The sequence below is a fragment of the Euprymna scolopes genome, chromosome 18, assembly GCF_053919585.1.
Source record: "Euprymna scolopes isolate OS-2025 chromosome 18, ASM5391958v1, whole genome shotgun sequence".
Taxonomy (NCBI): Eukaryota; Metazoa; Mollusca; class Cephalopoda; order Sepiida; family Sepiolidae; genus Euprymna; species Euprymna scolopes.
The window spans coordinates 100534023-100553608 of record NC_136499.1 but is presented as its reverse complement, the minus strand read 5'-3'; the positions used below and the strand labels follow the sequence as shown (position 1 = coordinate 100553608).

Here is a 19586-nt window from a genome sequence, read left to right as displayed (position 1 = left end):
CTTCTGTATGATTGAACAGAAGAGTCTTTTTTATCTTTTTGTGTATGAAATTAAAGGATGTCAATACATGTCTTGTATGTATTGCGAACGTTTTAGATTCATTGTTGAATGATCTCCAGGCAAGAGTCAAATGAATAGTGGGCTGAGAAAAACTTCAGGAATTAGCCACACAAGGTTAATATTTGTAGATAGCAGGTACCGGGGTGTTTTTGAGGCTATTGGTTAGCTAAATTCTAGAGAAAGTAATTTGGGTTATATAGGAGGATGGTGGTTATAGACAGGTTTTTAAATTGTTACTCATTTGAAAGTCCCGGTTTTTTTATGTTTATGTAGATAGCCTCGTATGTGTTTTTTGGCTAAATATGATTTTCTTCACATAAAAAGCCTTATTAAAAACAAAAGCATGTAGAAGTATAGGTGTAATGTACATAACACCCATAACTATATACTTCTCACTTGTGGGATGATCTCTAATGATGAAGCTAACAGTTACGATTTAGCATTGTCATTCATAAGAGAATTAAGCTCTCTTAGCAGCCAGTAACGTAAATATAAACAAATAAGCATTATAACTTCCTTTACACCATAGCAATTGTAATAGGGTATGATGTCCTTACTGCTAATCAAATGATTGTATTTCGACTGCTTTAAATACTCACCAAGAGAGAACTTGAACGCCTACTACTCCGAGAGAACTTGAACGCCTACTACTCCGAGAGAACTTGAACGCCTACTACTCCGAGAGAACTTGAACGCCTACTACTCCGAGAGAACTTGAACGCCTACTACTCCGAGAGAACTTGAACGCCTACTACTCCGAGAGAACTTGAACGCCTACTACTCCGAGAGAACTTGAACGCCTACTACTCCGAGAGAACTTGAACGCCTACTACTCCGAGAGAACTTGAACGCCTACTACTCCGAGAGAACTTGAACGCCTACTACTCCGAGAGAACTTGAACGCCTACTACTCCGAGAGAACTTGAACGCCTACTACTCCGAGAGAACTTGAACGCCTACTACTCCGAGAGAACTTGAACGCCTACTACTCCGAGAGAACTTGAACGCCTACTAGACACTGTCCTTGAGTGTATAAGGTCTTTCTGTACAGGGGTTTGTCGGAACAATCTGGCATGAGGATACTTTTTTCTATAGAAGTAAATCCTGACCAAATATTCAAAATCACATAATATTTGCTGCCCAAATAAGATCTCACTATGGCTAACCCACATTAGCTTTTACGACGAATGGTGCACCTTCTCCAAGTGATGTTACCTCAAGTAACTGCAAGAAGCTGGATATTCCACCAGACTAGATAAATTCTTGTCCTGGAATCCAGTAAGGCTAAGAGATCAAAATGAAAGATATACTACAACGTATGAAAATGGTTAATTGAGGAGAGGAAAATTATGTTCTCAATTTCTTTACTAACTCAGTGTTTGAGAGATAAGGAACTTTAATGGAACATTCGAATATCTATGTATCTTATATAGAGTTCAAGTGTTAGCCCCAGGTTGTGGGCTTCTTGATATGAGAACTTCAACTGAAGTAAAATAAAACAAGAGAATCCTAATACAGTGAAACAGCTGTCCAGATGATATGCACAAAGATATTTTTTTTATTATCCATAAAAGTTTCATCCTTATGGAATCAGTGTGGAAGATAATTGTTCAGCCAATTGTATGATTAAAACCAGATTCACTTAAATTTAAGCGCTCAAAACAAAAGGCCAACTACAACAGATATGCAACAAGCAGCTAAATAAACCCCTTTTTATGTCAAAGTAAATATAGTCAGCTCTTTTAATGTTCAACAGATCACGTGGATTTGACCTCCATACACAAACACATTAAATACTATAACCAACTTTCTGCCTCCTTTTGTCTTGATCTGCTCCAATTTCTATTTTCTTATTTCTAGTGGGAACTGACCGACATACAACCATCAACAAAATGAATTTTCATGACAATATCCTTAAACACTAACGTAGTACCTAATTAATATAGTAAATAACATGCACTTCCCAGAGGAAGAAAGAAAGAAAGAAAATCACCTATAAATATCTTATACCATAATCTTTACAAATAACTACCCCTACTAATGGATCCTGCAGAATCAGAAAATACTCTGGTTTACAAGCGATTATGGCAGATACTTTGTCCAGCCCCCATTAAAAACAAGGAAATATATTAGGAAGTTGGAACGGATCAGCACAAAAGTATGTAGACAGAAGTGGTCTATCTTATTTAATGAAATATGTTTAAAAAGAAATGCGGTCTAATATATTTATATATACTAGCGGGACCTGTGGAAATTCCGCAGGAAACTCATTCATACGTAATATATTGATGTTGACATTCTATAGATGTTTAGTGTAAATATAAACACTGATATTGTCATAGCTTTTTTGTTAAAACTGCAAAATTATTTATCTAAGCTAGCACGAACGCCCGGCAAACCCCAGTCTTAATGTACGTTTAAATATATTTTAATTCTTGCAGATTTCACATATATTATTATAGAGTTAATGTTCTATCGATTTTTATATATTATAAAGTTGCGATTTAAAAAAAAAAAAAAAAAAATTATATATATATGTATATATATATATATCCATATGACTTGGGTGCATTAGCTTGAATCGAAACCGAAATTAATTATATAACTTGAGTTTCTTCAGCCATAAGCGAAACCAAAACTTATGAATTCCTGGTAAAATTATTTACAAGAAATGGAAGTACATAATTATATGACCCGGATGTAAGTATGATACTGACAATAACACGGTATCGTATTAATTATATAGATAAATATGTCTCCTCGCTTGTGTAGACATAAATAGATCTTAATTCTCTTCATTCGATATGGTTTGTTTATGGAATCTTTTAAATGACCCTCAAAGGTCTGCACACAAACCAACCATCTTTTTCATTCTATCTGCACGTGATTGGAGTGGCAAATACAAAAAAATATGAATGTTTTAATAAAAATTCTATGATATGGATGACAATAGCCTTTTTTGTAAAAAACAAAAAAAACTCAGTATCCCTCCCTTTTGTGCATCGCAACCTAATTATATTTCCACCTCCAGAAATTCAATTGATCAGCTTTTATCAAGCGTAAAAATATATGCTTGACAAGATAGAAAATAAAATACCACACCACTTCTATAATAAAGAGTAATGTGCATGCCTTCATTTAATTTACTTCTTTTTCAAGGTCAAGTGTGGATTTGATGAAAGTGTTTCTGTAGAACAAACTGGATTCACCCAGAGTCAAAATGGAAAAAAAAAAAAATAGTTGGACTTGTCCATTTTAAGTATTTACCATTTTTTTTTTTTTGTTTGATAGATTTGTTTTCTTTTACCTTTTTTAAAACCTTTCCAGTTTATTTTTTTTAAAAACTTCATTATTTAAAATGTTATCTAATATTATTTAAAAGTCACCGTGTGTGTGTGTGTGTGTGTGTGTGTGTGTGTGTGTGTGTGTGTGTGTGAGAGAGTTCCTTGCTCAGATTCCAAAACGGCTGAGCCTACCTTTTGCAAATTTCGCACAAAGCTAATTTATATATCTGGCAGTGTTCTTAGATATCTTTTGTACAGAAATCCATTCGATAAGTATTGAAAAAAATCATATTTTAAAAATGGATTTTCTTTCTTATAAATAAAGAAGTAATTTTTACAGGGGAATATTTTATGTTACACCAGCAAAGAGATAAAATTTTAGCAAAAATAAAAATAAAAAAAATAAATAAAAATCTAGGAGATATAGCTTAGAACATTCGGCTAAAAGATCGAATGGTCCCCTGTTTAAGCCAGACCTCACCATTTTTTTTTTTTTTTTTTTTTTTACATAGGCATCACCACATTATCAAGGCCAAGAGGCCACTCAAGGATAAGGGTTAAAGAGTGTACAGTATAAATTGGACATTATAGTAATCATTAGTAATGAAAATTTGGTAAAGTTGATAACTTATATGGAACGGCTCATCAAGAACTTATTTACGTTAGACTTGAAGACAACCATATTGTAGTCAGCCGGAAAGCAGGAAAACGGAAGACAATTCCACAGGCGTGCAGTTCTAAGAAAAAAGCTTTGTTCATGGAATCTACGTTTAGGTTTAGGCACAGATAAAGAGTGGGGGGAATTATTGATAGTGTTTACAGCTAGACGAGTGTTTCTTGTGAAAGTTTGGCGAGGGGGGACCATAGATTGAAGCTCATTCGAACACTTTCCATGAAAATAACGATACATCAGAGACAAACTCGCAACATCTCTTCTGTGAGATAGAGGTTGCAAGGAAGAGAAAAGGACATCTCCTACGAGGCTACGAAGTCTATTTTGAACTCTATCAAGGCAGGCCAAGTCCTTTCTAGCAGCTCCTGCCCAGATGTGGCAACAGTATTCCATCCTTGGACGTACCTGGCTCTTATATAGATAGAGAATAGCATCAGCAGTGAGATATTTACTGGATCGATAGAAAGATCCCATTTTTCCAGTGGCCTTGGCAACAGATTTGATGTATGTGTTCCATTTAAGATCCGGAGTAATGGTCAAGCCAAGAAGTTTTTTTAGTTTTATTATTTTATTCTAATTTTTTTCTTATTAATTTACAACAAAAGAGCTACCATTTAAAAAGTGGACTAATTCGCAAAAAAATAAAAACAATGCCGTTCATCGAATTCCATCTGTGTTTGTTTACACTATCACGTCAGCTGATAGTTGCGCTTGACGATGAATGACCTGGAAAGTTACTTTTGATTAATGTTTAGTTTTAAAATAGGCAAACAAAGAAAGGATTTGTGGTGATTTTAAAATAGCTCTTTTATCATAAATTGAACTCATTAATAGGAAAAAATTAGAATAAAATGATGAGGTACACCTGAGCTTGAACAGGGGATCATACGAGTTGTAGTTGAATGCTCTACTGTTCGCCCGTCTGCTCTTTTCTCAATAACTACGCCTTGGAATTTTTTGAAATTTTGCACAAACATTAAACATGATATAAGTAAAAAAGTAACAGAACGGATTTTCTGGGAAAATTTTGAGCTTAAAGAAAAAAATAAATAAATAAAAATAAAAAATAAAAAAATCGATGCCTTGGATTTTTATAAAACTTTCTGAAAAATTGTAACTGATTTCTATATAATTTTGTTTATCCTTCTTGATAACTCTTGGGTGTGCCCCAGGGGTTCTTTTAGGGCTTATAAAAACACTCCATTTTGGGGACTATTTTACCATATTTGTCCAAAAATTTTTGCATGTCTGTTTAGTAGTTTTGCATATTACTGAACTCAAATTTAAATATGGGGACTTTTGGGGGTAAATGAGGGGAGAGGCAAATGATGGATTTCTTTTATGCATGGTGCAGAACTCAAATTTACATGTTAAGGCCTAAAACTACACAGTTCATTTTAAAAAACTGGGGACTTTTGAGGCTAAATGAGGGGGGGGGAGCTGTTGCAATATTTTTGATTACTAATGAGGGTATGGTCCTTTACAGTTGGGAGATTCTATTTATAATCGTTGCTGCTAGGAAATGATGAATCAAATTAATGTTCTGCTACCAACCAATCAGAAACCAGAATTGCTCCATAAAAATTAAACCATTTTTTAACCTTGCATGTTTTCTTCGTGTCAACATGGGAAGAATCTTTGGCTACAAAATTATAAAGTCTGGAACCTGTACAGAACAAGTGTCTACTCAGAACTTATTATCTCCAGAACTTGTATAGAACAACTAACCATCGGAAACTGCTCTGAAACTAAACATGTCTTACAACTCCAGAGGTTATGCGCCCAGTGTGAGACTTTATTTTGATGGATCAGAATCAAAATTCAAATTGTGGCAAGTGAAATTTTTAGGATATTTATGAATCCAAAAGTTACATTAAGTAATTCAAGCACAATCTGAAAACAGAAACGACCTCAACTTTATTGAAAAGAATGCAACTGTCTTTGCAGAATTAATAGTGTTTAGATGACCGAAGTCTATCACTGCTAATGAGAGAAGCCTGGATGATGGCTGCAAAGCATTAAACATTAAGAGAGCATTATTTATCAAAAGGAAAACCTAAAATGCTGAACAGTTATTTTTGTATGCCTCATTCACTGTGCACTCACAGGGGACCATGCATGCTGCACTGGTTTTTTTAAGAAATGATTTGCTGAAATTTTATTATCTCCCCTGGCCAGTGTAATGTAAAATATTCCCCTGTAAAAATTATTTTATCTATAAAAGAGAAAAGCTATTTTTAAGATCGGATTTTTTTTTGATTTGATACTTATCGGATGAATTTCTGTATAAAACATATCTAAGAACACTACCAGACAAATTAGCTTTGTGTGAAATTTGCAAAAAAAGAGGTTCTGAAACGGCTGAGCCTATGAGGAAGGAACTCTCGCACGTGCACACAAAGTAACTTTTATATAATAGTAGAGAGTGTTCAATGACACTGTCTGACGGGGGGTTAAAAGGTTGAATTACACAAAATATGGGAACTAGATGAAGAATAACGTCAGCAGGAAAGGAAGAGAATTAATGAATTAGGAAAGCCTCTTTTTTCTGCTCATTGTGTCACAATTATCATCCCCCCCCCCCAAAAAAAAAAATAAAATAAAATAAGAGTCTTGGAGAGTTGGTCTTCTTAAAACTCCAATAATTAATGGAAGATGCGAAGGTGAAAATAGTTCAGATTCCTTCATCCTAAAATTTTTCTTCATTAAAACAGAAAAAAAAAACTCAGATCATATCAATTGAACATTTTTAATTAGATTTTAAGAATTGTTTAAATTTTGTGAGAGGAGTTCAATTTATTATGCAAGTCAAATGCAAACAAACTCACCTACCCCATTTACTTCTTAAATGGCATAGAAAAATGGACATTTTTTAATTATTCTTTTTACAGGTGTCCAGGAAATGGGTGATCATTTTATATCAACTTTATAAACAAAAGTGATCCCTCCACATTAAAGTATAAAATACTAAAAATTTACCAACTTTTTCAGGCTGTTTACACACTTAAAGAAAAATGTTTTTGATACTTATACAGACTATGGTATTTTTATATAAGATTTTTAATTTAAATCCAATTTTTGTAAATTACTAGCCTGGGTGCCCAGCATAGTTTAGGTGTTTGGAGGTGTGTGTTGCAGAAAAAAAAAAAAAAAAAAAAAAAAAAAAATGGTAGGAAGCAGGTAGGCTCGATCTCATATCACGAAGGAGGGGAAGAAAAAAAAAAAAAAAGTGACGTCTTTGTCGTTACATCCATTCCCAAACCGGAAGTTTAAATTAAGGCTAGTCAATCAAAAGAGGGGATGACTTAAAAATATCGACAAAAAAAAGCGAACCCTTCCTGTAGAAAATTGAGCAGTTAAGGGTGAAGGAATGTTTTTATCCAATTTTTCGATATTTGTCATCCGAAGGGTCGAGTTTCAAAACAATAAAGATCTCATGAAAATTCGTCGCCTCTGTCAAAAGAGTTTTAGGCAGACATACAAACATACATTTAAACAGACAGGTGAGATTTATATTATAGATGAGGTGAAAGTACAGAATAGTTAATGCTTCTATTCCCATGTTAAAGGGTTTTTAAATGACATTTCAGCATGCTCTATATTCTGAACAAATACCATGTTTCATTGGTGAATTAGCATAAGGTACAGAGCCAGTTTTACCTTTTGTTTTAGGGAGAATTTAATATATTTCAGTAGACAAGACGGTTTCATTTAAATTCATTGCTATGCAATAAAACAAATAAAAGCAAGTCATTTGCTTTCTTCAATATATACAAAAAAGTGCTTGTATAGATTGAGGTTTTTTTTTTTTTTAACTAACACATTTCAGGTGAAAACATTACATACTTATGTATCATGTTAATATTAGTATAAATTCCAAAAATTTAAAAAATGAGGTAGATGGGCTTGGCGTATTTTTAATAAATCATCCAAAATTACATTCTGTTTAAAAAATGGTAGACACTAAATGTACGTCAAGGGAAATAAGTCGGTTTGTCATAAAGAATTGATCACTTAACTCTTACTCATTAAAACATTTTTACTTATTTTATAATTATAAATTCCTTATAGATTAAAATACTGGCAGTATTCAATGAAAGTGTCTGCAACAATTTCAAACAGAGCAAAAAAACAATGAGATCAATAAAAGTCAAAATATACATTTTAGAATGGGATTCAATTGGTAAGGGAGGGTATAATTAGCTTTAAAACATTTTACAATCGATCTTATCCCAAACAAACAACATTTAATTATTTAAGAAACCTCAAATACCTGAAAAACAAATGATTATTATTTAAATGCTTATCCTAAAACGGGTGCTCTGTAGACTAGTTATTTGTTAAACCAGCCCATTTCGGGTGAAAACATTAAATACTTATGCATTATGCTGAAACGAGTATAAATTCCAAAAATGACAAAAAAAATGATCCAGTAGAAAATAATTACAAGTAAAAGTAGAATTTATCGAATTATCAAGTTTTATTGCATGTTTTAATGTGGAAGAGTTGTGCTACCAGTTCAGTATGACAAACTGACTTATCTCCCTTTATTTAAATCAAGGGTCCATTTTTAAATGGAACATAATTGTAGATGATTTTTTGCTTAAAGTACATTTAGCACATCTACTGGATCATTTTTTGTAATTTTTGTAATTTATATTAATTTAGACATAACATGCAAGTACATAAGGTTTTCACCCGACTTGTTTAAAAGATCACCAATTTACACAAGCAATAAAAAACTAAAAATCAATCTAGTTTATCAGCTATGCCCGTTCTTGACCATCAAATCAACGAGTTATAACATGAGCAAGAAATCGATAGGAGGGCAGGTGGCTTTATGCATTAAGTAAATAACTCATCAAGTTTGATTACTTGCCTTCCTTTAGCTACAAAGTCCAACACAAGGTCACTTTTTAATGGGAATCCAGCTTCCTGCTAACAACTCCCCTCCCATCACAAGATTGGTTGATTTTATTGTAAATCAACAGTTTTTGGATTATTGAATTACAAATCCAATAGTTTTGGAAAAAACTTTTATTCTTCAAGTTCTTTATATCTTCAAATATTTATTCATGATGTTTGGTTGGGTTGTTTTGTTTGATGACATACCAACACTTCAGTTTATTCAATGCCAAATCCAGAAATTTTGGAATAAGTTTTTGTTCAAGTTCTTTATATCTTATTTATTTATAGAGCTTGGTTTGGTTGTTTTGTAGTGTAAAATAGCTGTTTTTGTTTTTGACTTGAACATGATAGGTTTGCAAAAGGGAAGGAAAGACATCGATGTCTGGTGCGTGTTTGGTCAGGAAACCAGCATTACCAGACAGAGCATCAGATACTACCAGATTAGACTAACAGATAATCATTTCAGGCAAAAGTCGACACGAGAGCAATGGTAACTAAGGGGCAACTTCACATTCCCCACAGCCCTTAAATGGAGCCTCAACACAATGTCTTCAGGTCATACCCAGGATCCTCATCAAAAGAGGACTGAATGGCTGCCAAATTAGTCAGAATTTGCTCTTGTTGGCATTCTCTGATGATCAGGCATGAACAAAACCTCTTTCAGAGGAGGAAATGTTTGGATGACCTCCCTTGATCAGTCAGAACAAATTGATTTATAAACAAATACAATTCATTAACAAATTTGATATTTTATTTAATGTCCATTCTACTTGTTGGCATGTGTTGGAGGACTTTTTGAATTTGACTTCCAAACTAATCTATTTCTGTCCAGGTTTTATCTCCTTTCTCTCACATCCTTTTAATCATGGTTTTATTTGACCATCTCCTGCCGACCAACTGCCATCTTTATTCTTCTACATTTAACTCAAGAACTCATCCATTTGTTCAACAGGACTATACCAACAAACTCTGTTTTGCACACATCTTCCTATACTGTCTATATTTAATCTGTATCACAAAGGCCAAGATATTTCACTTTGAATTATTTGAAAAAAAAAAAAAAACCTATAAATTAGGCACAATACCGTCAAAAGCGTGGAGTCACTCAAAGTCAAAGTTTTAAGCCATTTTTAAGATTACCATTTCCCTGTTGACTGAAGTAAGGCTTTAATCCTATGCAGTTCTAGGATGTGCACCCTACCAAGCTTTGCCTTCAATATTTGAGAAGGGGTTAGCTTATTGCTAATCGCCCTACCAATAACAGAGCTACAAAGGCATTTTTTTGCAGCTCAGAGTGCTTTTCCTCAAAGGTCACCAGTTCTTCAAATCCTCCTTTCCGACCATTGTATCACATCATCCTGCTGTGGAAGCAAAATAAATGAAGTCAATGGTCACTGTATTCTACTCTTAATCCCAAACACCCCTTGACCCGTTCATCCCAGTACTATTCCTTCCATTCTTTCACCATGGGTTCATTACTTAATTCAGCAGAAAAAAAAAAAAAAATCCACCATTATTTTAGTTTTTTGATGAAATGTAGATGGTGACCTGTATACAGTAAAGGGCAGTAATCCAAATTTTTTTAAAATTTAATAAGCAGCAACACTGAATTTAGAGTTTCAACTATTATCCCAGCATTCTTGATCAGCACCCCAAAATTATGCAGTACAGTTAAATTCAGTGTCTCAGCATTGTCAACTGCAATCCATGACTTAGTATTTAAGCATGAAAATATGCTTATTGTTAACTCCCAAACTAACTTCTTTCTCAGTATTTGGAAGATAGAAACACGCTCAATTGTTATTGAATGTTGTTGGAAAATTCAAAATGTAACTTGGAAAAAAAAAAAAAATAAAAAAAAAAATAAGGTGGGTGGGAGGCGATCAATCTCCAAAATATATGAATGTCTGCCGGCAGCTTTCCATCAGCACATGGCTTTTAAAAACTGACAGCTTTGTCAGTTAAGTACCTTTTCTGATGACTTCATGTGGTGCGCCGCTACTGAAAAGACTAATGTATGTACAATTTAAATATTCTCATTTAACATTATTTTAAGTATTTGTCAGCTTTAAATATCAGACTTATGGCTCGTCAATGTTATGTCACATGTAAGCCTCAGAGAGGTAGGTGTATAACAAGTTAAGAGAATGTAGAACTGCTTAACTTTCTATTCCCTAGACAATAATGTCTTATGGGCTCTTAACATTGCTAGTTTCATGCCGATCCTTAAACTGATCATTCTCCACAGAAGGGATGAGCAGCGGTCCAACAGTGTTTCTATTCTCAATTGACAAGCCATTAATATGGGATATTACTTATGTTTATATGTTTGCATGATTGTTAATGGAATCTGGGCAAAGCCTGAACATATGATAGTCAGTGGAGGGAAACAGAGGTCACAAATAATGAAAATATGCCTGTTTTAGAGTTAGTCTTCGGTTGTACAAAAAGAATAAACATTGTAGAATGCATCGTGCAAGCTTATACACCAGCAGAAATAAATTCTTTTTATACAAATACTCAACATACATTTCCGAGGATCAGCAAGCCTCACCTCTAGACCTATTTCTGACCAGTTTCTGAGGATTGTGTAGCAAATACCCATTGCCCACTTGGGAATGCTGATCACGTTTTAGCGTTTTGTGGCGGCCACAACACACTCGCCCCTCCACTGCCTCCCCCAAATGTAAACAGAATTTCTATGAAATGTTAAACGGTATTCTAAATCGGTAAATGTTGGCGAGTTACTTATGGAAAAACGGTTAATTAAACTGCAGAAACACCTGTTAAACTACACAAGTTCTATAATTGAATACTCCCCCCACCAAAAAAAAAAAAAGAACAAAACATTGAATGTGATTTTGTAAACTGCTTGTGAAAACAATTTTTTTTTTTTTTTTAATTGCATTTTCACCCCAAACAAGGCACATTGCCATTTTGTTGTAGGGGGCTACTATCAGGGACATAAGCATCAAGGGTACTGTGTAGGAAGTTGGCCAGCAAGATGTCGGTTCGCGTTACACATGAACTTCTGCATGTCAGTACAGTCGGGGAAACAGGGACCCGGAAGGGAATTCCAAAGTCTAGCTGTTCTGGGGAAGAAACTACTTGAGTAGAAGGCTCTTCTGCATCTCTGGATCTCTACTGTGAAGGGGTGGGATTTAACTGCTTGTCGGGTTTGTCGGGGGTATTTACATTGAGAAGGCACAAGTGCTTGCAGTTCGTCAGCATTCACTGTTAAAGTACTTGTAGAACAAGCAGAGGGATGCAACATTTCGTCGATGTGATAGAGGCTGAAGTTTAGCTGACAGCTCAGGACCTATCAAGTTGACAACTCTTTTGAACCTTATCTAGGAGCGAGAGACTAGTGGCAGATGCACCAGCCCAAATATGACAACAATACTCCATACATGGGCGAATGGTGGCCTTATAGAGGTATAGGATACTTTCAGGCATTAATATCTTTCTAGCATGGTAGAGAGTACCCACCTTCTTCGCAGCGGTCCTGGCAATGTTTTCAATGTAATTGTTCCAACTCGTGTTTCCTGTGAACGTTAGGCCGAGGAGTTTAAAAGATGTGCTTTCAGATAAAGAGTCATTGGCCATTGCTATTGGCGGTAGGAAAGGTTTCTTGTAATTATTGAAGGAAACACGTTTAGTCTTAGCAGCATTGAAGGTGACCATCCATTTTTGTCCCCATTCCACTACGGATCGGAGGTCTTCCTGTAGTGTTTCTGTCATTCCTTTAGATATGTGTTCATTTGTTTTCTTGTCATGTCTTTCTTTTATAGAGCGTGATGTCGTCAGCATACATACCCATCTTACAGACAATTTTGTCAGGGAGGTCATTTATGAATATTAGGAATAACGGAGGTCCAAGGATAGACCCCTGAGGAACTCCTGCATTTATATCATTGCTTAGATGTACGACCGTCAAAGACAACCTGGATTTTTCTCTTATCTAAGAAGGATCTAATTATGTTATGTATTCTTCCAGTGATGCCATATGATCTGATTTTCTTAAAGACCCTCATGCCATACCCTGTCAAAAGCCTTAGATATATCTAGAGCTACCACTCTACCCTCTACCACTTTGTCCAGTGAATGGTATATGTGTTCTGAGATTACAGTTAGGATGTCTGCTGTGGAACGGGCTTGTCTAAATCCATATTGTTGGTCAGTCAGAAGTTTAGCATCTGTAAGGTGATTGACTAGAGCTTGGTTAATTATGGTCTCATATTTTGGCGAAAAGTGGGAGGAGGCTAATGGGGTGATAATTTACTGGGTCAGTTCTTTCGCCAGAATTCTTGAAAACTGGCACAACAGAAGCAGTTTTCCAGCAGGCAGGAAAGCAAGATTCATTAAAGCATTTGTTGTAAAGTTTGGAGAGAACTGGAGCTACTTTGGCGGCACACTTTTAATAGCACAGCCGGGATGAGATCAGGTCCACATGCTTTTGCAGTGTCAAGCTTTCTTATGATGGCATGTACCTGAGCAGGGGTGATTTTAAGATCGTCTGTCCGCAAAGGAAAGTCAGGGAAGGGGTGGTTAGAGTCCAGTGTGGAGTTGGAGGCAAACCGTCTGGCAAGCATGTTAGCCTTCTTAGTTGCAAAGTAAACAACCTCATGATTGTTGGATAGTGGGGGAATTGTTGATTGCCCATTATTTACTACACTGTTGTAGATTTTCCAGAAGTCTCGGGTTCCTAATTTCTGTGCTTAGATGCGTTTTTTGGTGGTTTCAGTAAATTCTCTCTTAGCTGTCGCTATTTCTTTCAGTTATTTCTGGCTTCTATGTACTTATGTCTGTTTGAACTGGACTTATGTCGGTTAAATTTGCAGTATGCATGCTGCCTTTGTGCTATGGCAGCTGCACAAGTAGAAGTGAACCATTGGGGAGGGTGGGGTTTGCTATAGAATTTGTGCGTGGGAACATGTGCTTCTATTGCCGCTTTGAACCATTCAGTGGTCTCATTTGTGCAATATTCAACAGGAAGTGAAAAGATATTTTGCCATGGAGCATCTCTGATGAGGTCTCTGATGGTTTCCCAGCCAGCCTTTTTATAATATCTCATTTTGAGCAGTGGCTCTTCAGTTTTGGCTTTAGAGTTTAGGGCGATTTCAACCATTACCACTGCATGATCAGCGTTCCCAAGACGGCTGTGGGCATTCGTTACAGTCATCGGGAACTGTGGTCAAAAACAGATATAGAAGTGATGCATGTTCTTGCTGGTCTGGGAAACGGGTTGGAAACGTAACCATTTGTGATAGGAAATGAGATATAGAGAAGTTACATGTTGTGGTACCAGCTGCATCTGTGTAAGTAGAAAATCCAAGCCAGTTGCTGTGGTGGACATTGAAGTCACCAAATACATGCACTTGTGCGCTAGTGTTGAGGGAAAGTGCTGTATATGCTGTCAGACTTTATTAGAGTACAGTCCTGGGTCGAGGGAGAGCGGTAGAGAAAATAAAAGTAGCTAATGTTCTGTTGCATGTTAAGTCTAAAGCACATAAAGGCTTGATCGTCCGATTCTAGTTTAGTTTCTCTAGTCAAGGAGAGGGTGTTTCGAATGTAGACTCCAAGCCCATGCATATGTCTGTCAGAGTCCTTACGGCAGAGTGGGAGGTATCCAGGCATGTTAAAGTAGTTAGAAGGGATGGAGGAGTGTAGGTTAGTCTCACTTAGTGCTAAGATATCCGGGGTGTTTGTTAGGAGAAATGCTTCAACATCATTTAAATTAGTTCTAAGCGCACGGATGTTCGTAAAAGCCTCAAGGGAGAAGGCAGGTTGGTTTTGTATGTTTTAACCGTTAGCGATGAGCTTGGTGGGTCTTTGGATGCCTTTGCTCTTTACAGGCAGTTCCAGTAAAACAGCTGAACCAGAAGGATGGAACTTTCTCTGGATATGAGGCTTTTAGACACTAACTTTGTGTCTCCTTGAGACTTCATTTTAAAGCCTAAATGATTAGGTTAAGTTATGTCTCCCAGAGGCTTTTGAAGGTCAGAATTATCGACCTGTCATTAATGAACATTAATTATGAACTTCTGTAATGTCGACTCAAGTCGAAAATTGAATCTTTTCATCAGAAGGCATCATGTCAACCCCCTTCAATGGCTGTAATTAATCAGATCTTCGAATAATGCTATACCTGGATACCAGTTCCTGATGAAGAGAAAAGAACTACCTTTCGAGGCAAATCAGGCATTTCCTTTTTTCTTTTTTAAAAACGAATAAAATTTCTCAAATTTCAGAATGCTTGGTATGAAAGGACTCACCAAAGAACGGCTCAGAGAAGAATACCTTATTGAGAACGGAGCCGCCATAATTTCTTAACATCATATCACCTAAATGTTTGGTGAAATAAAGGCATTGAATCTCTACAAGCAGAGACACCTTTATAGTGTGCCAAAGATATCCTAATTACAAAACAGCCTCTTTTGAACATTTTCATCATATCAACTAAATATTTGAACTTTCATCAATTCAATTAGAATCCCTTGGAACTCGATTTATGCCCAATTAAAGGCACCAGAATTCTTGCCCAGAACACCATGAATTAACATGGATCCTTTCAAAGGAATATGAACTACCACTCCACCACAAGGAATTAAACTACCGGCTCTATTTGAGAGGCAAAACTGGCCCACCGTTTTGCAATGGACTATACCAGAACCAATGACTTTTCTTTGCCGTTATAACTGAATAAATTTTGACTTTAAAAAGGTATGGCTTTTGTAATTTGTGGATTTATTTTGCCTCTGCCAAGGAGTATGGAGTTTGTGAGAATTAAATTTCTCAATACAGATTCGAAAAAGTTGTTAAAAAAAAAAAAAAAAATAAAATAAAAATAAAATGGTTCTGGTATAGTCCATCAGAAGTCCAAAAGAGGCTATTTTGTAATTAGGATATCTTTGGCACACTATAAATGTGGAATATTTTGAAATAATGGAATGTTAACAGTTTTAATATTTTAAAAATTAATTAATGTGTACGAAGTTTCTTTTTCTTGGCAATTCAACTGATTATAGTATGTATTAATTCGAAAAAAAAAAAAAAGAACGCTATTAAAAAAAAACAAACAAAAAAAAAACAATATTAAATTTATAATTTTTTTTTAATTGCAACTTAAAGGTAAATTTTTGTTCAATACGCGTATTTAAATAAAAAAAAAGAAAAGAAACATTTTACTTATTTGAACTCTTATGTTTCATAATAGAAATTTCGATCGATTTAAATGTATTTTGTTCAAATTTCGAAAAAGAAAAATATGGGGGGGGGGGGCACTAAAAAAAAAAAAAAAATTTCCCCGCGTATATTTTACGGAAACTGCATTTTATGTAATTTCATTCTAAAATGGATAAGTATCGAAAATTTCACGAAAATCTGACCATTAGTTGATTTTTGTTAGATTTATTAAACACGGGTATGTTTTCACGTTCGAAATGCTTACTACAACGTTATTTTAAAGCGCCAATTATGTAAACAAGATTTTCGTCTTGCAATTTCATTATTTCGTACGATGAAAAAAATTTTTTTTTAAATTATTACCATTTTTCCCTTTTAAATGGTACAAAAGTTATAATTTATAATAAAGTTACATCGTTTTATATATATAGCCCCCCCCCCCCATGTATATAAAACGATGTAACTTTAAAGGTAAATTCTGTGGTGACTTTTGGAGGTTCCTAGTATTCAGAACCAATGACTTTAACAAGCAACAAAAGTTACTTTACCTATAATGCTCATTTTTTTTTAGTACTTTTCTTTTAGAAATAATTACGCAACATTTTAAATATAAATCAATGTATTCAAACGGTCCTTTGGAAAAGAAATATGTAAAATAAAGTGGTGAATGTAACCGAGCTATTTTAAAAATGGTATTTTCAAGTTAAATTCAAGCTTTTTTATTTAGGTGAAAGTACAGAATAGTTACAATATCCCCGCCAGCCCGGTAACATAAGTATCAATAAAGTGATTTTTAATATCGTATTCAGCTAAATCCATAACAAGCGACATTTGAATGAATGGTTTATTTTATTGATGCGACACCGTAATTACGTGATTAAAATTTTAGCAGACGAAAAATTGGGAGACAAAAGAGTACAGAGTTCCAAGGGGAGAGTGTTTTGGGTATTATTATACAAACACCGTGACAGCGTTAGGGTTAGGATTAGGGTTAGGGTTAGGGTTAGGGTTAGGGTTAATTCGCTGTCACGGTGTTTGTATAGTTTTACCGTGTTTTGTAACTATTCTGTGCTTCCACCTAACAATTCAATAAGATATCGCGAAGCTTGAATTTAACCAGAATTTAAAAATAGCGCGGTGGCAAAAGTGCAAAAGCACCAGTTTTTATACTCTCAAAGAATGAATAACCGGAAACGACAACGCTAAAATAAAAACAAAAAAGTTTTATCAGAATGGCCGGGATTCTTGAAGCCCATGATTATTTAGACCTACTGAAGTAAAGTATCCATAACAAAATGTACATCTTTTCGGAGAAAGGGGGCATTTTGATAGGACAGGGTTACTGTAAAGAAGCAAGCACCCAAACTTTAATATTAATTAAAAAAAAATTTTTTTTAATTACATTGCTGCAAACTTGGCCTTCGGGACAAGATCAAAGTGTAGTATCTGTTCTTCAGATTGCTGCACTTCTATTTCTTGTTCTCTTTCGGTGGAGGAGAAATCCTTCACGACTGAGGCAATTTTTATTTTTGTACCTTTTCTCCGCGTTAAAAAACGACCCTGGTGTCTAACTGTCCCGTGGGGTGGGGAGGCATAGTAAATAGGTACATTATTGCTGCAAACAGTAAATGTTTTGATTTTCAAATGGCTCTCGCCCAGTTTAGACAATTATGAATATGTCATTTTCCGTTTTGGTGCTAATGCAGAGAGTGATCCGCGCTATTTTTTAAAATCATATTCCCAAGTTTAAAGTTTTATGATATGTTTTTTTGGGTTTGTATTACTGTACACAGATTCGAAAAAGTTGTCAAAAAACAAATCAATGTTATCAAAGGCAAGATAAGTTACTTTTCTACATGACTGGATATAATTCAAATTCACGTGTTTTTATTCAATGTAACATGTTTATTCAGCTCGAAAAGCATACAGTGTTTACCGATGTATTGGAAAATTCAAAATGGCGCCCGAGTCTTTCTTTAACACGGTAAGTTCAGGAAAAGATGTTATAAATAATAAACTAGACAAAATAATGTTAGAAATTCGCTCAATATATATTACCGTGACATAAGTTGACATATATTCGGTGTTTTTTAAATAGTATTTTGTCTAGTTTATTATTTATAACACCTTTTCTCAAACTTACCATGTTAAAGAGAGTGTCGGGCGCCATTTTGAATTTTCCAATACATCGGTAAACACTGCATGTTTTTCGAGCTGAATAAACATGTTACATTGAATAAAAACACAAAAAATGTATGCAGTTTGGTAGAAAAGTAACTTATCTTACCTTTGATAATATTTATTTGTTATATATTTGTTGTTTTGACAACTTTTTCGTATCTATGTGTACAGTAATACAAACCAGTTTTTTTTTTATTCAATTAGAATAGGCACAAAACACCCTCCCCATGTTAAGAATAGCTTTTAAAATAACGTTATTATTTAGGCCCGGGGCGGATCACTCTCTGCACTAGTACCACTGTTTTTAATAAAAAAAATGTTTCATGAAAAACTTTCGTTTTCCTTAATTAAATCAAAACATTTTCAATTAAAAAAAATTACGGATAGAGGTTCTTTCACTTTATTTACTTTTTCAAAGTTCTTTCTGGAAGTAATTAATATATAGTTTAATTTTTGGGTGCTAATGCAAAGAGTGCTATTTTTTAAATCGTATTTCCACGTTTAATTAAAGTTTAATGATATGTTTTGTTTGTTTTTGTTTTTTTTATTCGAGTGTAAGGTTAAAGGTACAGAATATGTACAAAACGAATTACAAAACACCCTCCCATGTTAAGAATGGCTTTTTAAATAACATTATTTCAGCACGGATCACTCTCTGCATGTGTACCGAATTTTGTTATTTATTTCGAACTTCGGCCATAGTTTAAAATACCGATTTCTCCGTCGGATTTTAACAACAGGTGCGCGGAAAAAATAGTCTCTCCATTTTCGGCGATAAACTGTAGAAGTACCTTATTTTGTAATCATTGTATTTTTTCTTCAGTAGGGGGGTACCACTGTACCACACATTGTCTGACATAGTATAGTCTCGGCTCCATATATATATATATATATATATATATATATATATGCACACACACACACACACACACCAAATCTTCATTAGTTGTCATTGTGCCACCTGACAGTGAGGCAGGCACTAAGCAGTAATACAGAACCGTTTTAAAGAAAATGAGAAGACAATTTCAAACTTAATACCTGAGAAGTAGAAAATAAAAGACAAAATGCAACAATGTAAAAAAACGATTTTTTTTCCTGGACTTTGTTTTCATTTTGTATCGTTGCTTTTTGACTGTTGTAACTCATTACGGAACTTGGTACTCATGCAGAGAGTGATCCGTGCTGAAATAATAACGTTATTATTTAAAAAGCCATTCTTAACATGGGGAGGGGAGGGTGTTTTGTACCTATTCTCTACTTCAACCTTACAATTGATTAAAACATATCATAAAGCT

The 19586-nt window shown here is 34.7% G+C and overlaps 1 protein-coding gene across 1 annotated transcript in view; it reads right to left on the bottom strand.

Moving 5' to 3' along the window:
- The window catches only part of LOC145297715 (uncharacterized), a 99934-nt gene that overhangs the window by 79788 nt on the left and 560 nt on the right, over positions 1 to 19586 (bottom strand). The window lies entirely within an intron of this gene.